Here is a 3076-nt window from a genome sequence, read left to right on the forward strand (position 1 = left end):
AAAAACTCAGCAGCAGTGCACTTGTAGATACTGCCCTGACTGTCTGGGGCATGAGGATGCTTCGGTTTGGGGGCTGCCTGCTGGCTCAATGTGCACACATGTCCCAGGCACACATACAAGTAGTGTATGTGGAAGCAATAAACTCCGGGGCAATAAGCTTCTTGTTAATTGCTTCTGGTTAGTTGCTTCTGGTTAGTTGCACATGTAGGCATGACCTCTAGGTAGCAATAAGATACCAGCTATATCAAGCACATGGACAAATAGACAGAATCAAGATGTTCCATGTATGGTGCCATTTGGGTAAACATTCCAGAAATTCACATTTATGGTTTGGAAATAACTAACCTTCTAGAGGAGGAATAAGGAAGACACAGGACCATCCACTTTTCTCCCCTGTACTTCCTACCATTATAGATGCATAGAGCAAGTAGAGGAAAAGCAATCTCCACAGGATGACTGTGTCCCTACCTCTACAATATGCAGACACATATTACATGCCAACAACAGAGCTGAAATGTGGTAAGCTCCTCAGTGTTGCCAAAATTCATGATTTTAGCATGGATTTCCAATGCTTAGCATTTTCTATCAAAGTCCTAACTCTTAGGTTCATGTGACTGAAGTATGGGGCTATTGCCAAAAGGTGCTATATGGCCTAGGTCCCTTCCAGACAGATGCCCTTCTACCAAGCGATGACAAGGTGGGAATCAGGAGAGTATCATTCAGTTATGCTGAGACATTTCCCTCTTGCCCACTGTCACGGCAGGGGCCTACAGGAGGGCTGTGATCTCCTTAAGGCCCCCTCTCTCCATGCCAAGTCGGCCCAAGGGCACCCTCTAATTCTTGCCCGCCACGTCTTTGCTGTTTAAATAAGTTTGGGAGGCTGCCTTACGTCTTCTTGGACACGGTTCATTGTGACTTCTGTCCCTGTGGACTCCCGGGCCCCTCGTGGGTCCCACTGTATGATGGGTGCTTCCCAGACACCCTAGCCTTATGGGCTATGCATGGCTCCAACCACCCCTTATACCATTCCCCAAGCCTCGCAGCTGGAATAGACGTTGGTCTGTCACCTATACACTCGCCCTCTCTGGGGTCCTCTCTGTAGCACTGCCCTCTCACAGGGATCCTCTGCAGCGCCGCCCTCTCTCTGGGGCCTTCGCAATAATGCCGCCCTTCTCTCCAGGGCTTTCTCCACAATGCTGCCCCTTTCAATAATGCCGCCCCCTTCTCTGGGACGCCTCAGTACTGCTGCCCTCTCCTCGGGCCTTCCCAAGTGCTGCCCCCTTCTCTGGGGCCTTCTCAGCACTGCTGCCCCCTTCTCTGGGGCTCACCACACCAACACTGGGGCTTCTCAATAGCGCCCCCTCTCTGGCGCTCACCACAGCCACACTGGGGCTTCTCAATAGTGCCCCTCCTGGGGCTGGGGTCTATGCACCCCGTACGCTGCACCCTTACTGGCGCTGGGGGCCCCCCACTACTGTGGGTCCCCTTTGAGGCCTCCTCCAACCCCTAATAGCCTCATCCAAACCACCGGTGATATAACAACAAAGCAAAACACAAGCCCCTAGGCTACAATAGAACTTAAAGCCGCCCGGCTAAATCACATGGCTCAGACATCCTAGAGTTGCCATCCTTTACCCGGCTTGAGCTGTACCTGCGGTCAGGCTTCTCCTCGCATCATTGCTCCAGGAGCTCCTTTCTCTCTGGCTGCTGGCAGGAAACTGCCCTCTTCTCAGCTCCTGGGCTTTATAAGAGCCAGGCCTTGCTCCTTACAGCCAGCTGACCGCTGGCAGGTGTGGGTTGTTTGCTGCCTCCAGTTGCCCTGGCAACCCGCAGATGGGCTCCTTATTCCCTGCTAGGGCTTTTCTCTAGCAGTTTCTCCTCTTTAGGAGCAGAGCACCTTGGTGCTCTGCAACACCCACCATGACTTTGATTGTGCTTTTATTGGGAGCCAGTTCCCCTCTGAGTGACACTCTGCACCTGTGACAGGTTATGGGGCTCTACCTTCCCTATACCCCACCCTAACCACTTCTTTACTGATGTAAGATATTATAGATCTGGTAGGAGGGAGGTTGCAAGTTTTGCCCTTCCCTTTGTTCCTCCCTCCCTTGTCTCTGGGCCAATGATAATGACAGCTCCTTGTTTTTAGCTACAGTCCTAAGGCTTTTTAGGCCAGCTGGGCTGAGGTGGGTCCCTCTGGCTCCCCCTCTGGCTCAGAGTCTTTTAATTTAGTCCTACAAAAGGCATAAATGAAATGAAAAGACACAGCCCAAACTTCCAGAACAAAAGTCAAAACAGAGAAAGCCAATCCCCAGACAACTCCTCCACATTCTAAGTTCTACTCTTGTAAGCATGGCAACCCTCTCTGGGTCAGTCCTATACACAGCCCATTCCCCAACATGTGAAAAGCAGGTAAATCCCTCTTGGATGCTGCCCCTCCAAAATTAAATCAACAGTCCTTTGGAGGAAGGCAACATCCTGTCCAGGTTGCCTACTGTTTTGTCCACATATAGTCCATGTCAGGAGAGACCAATCTCTCTTCACACCCTCTCAATAGTCTTTACTTAGAAATGGAACTTCTGTGGGCTACACCCACACCCAGTAGCCCTTCCCATGCTCTCTGCCTGCCCAAGCCACATCTGACCTGGTTTTCTCTTTCTCCTGACAGATGTCTACCATAAGGTTCTCGCTGGTCACCATGGCATTCTGGCATTTGGTGTCTTCTTCATTAGGCAATCCTCCAATCACTGACTCATGTTGTTGCCTCCATGCTGTCACTGCTGGACACATGTAGCTCCTCGGTGGAGAGTCTTTCTGGCATCTCCTTTTCCTGAGTACTCAGGACTCTCCTGGATGTCCCCTCTCAGAAGCCGGAATTGCCTTCCTGGGATTGCCAGCTGCCAATCCAGATGAAGCAGCAACTCTGGAAGTGTTGCCCAGGATCCTGCTTCCTGGTGGTGGTCTCTTTTCATCTAAGACAAGTAAAAGGGGTGGATCATCTTTGGATTCCTTCTCCGTTCTCCTATCTTCTTCTCCACAGGAGCTATCCAAGCTTTCATTTTCAATTAAGTTTCTAGTG

The sequence above is a fragment of the Alligator sinensis genome, unplaced genomic scaffold, assembly GCF_000455745.1.
Source record: "Alligator sinensis unplaced genomic scaffold, ASM45574v1 scaffold144_1, whole genome shotgun sequence".
Classification (NCBI taxonomy): Eukaryota; Metazoa; Chordata; order Crocodylia; family Alligatoridae; genus Alligator; species Alligator sinensis.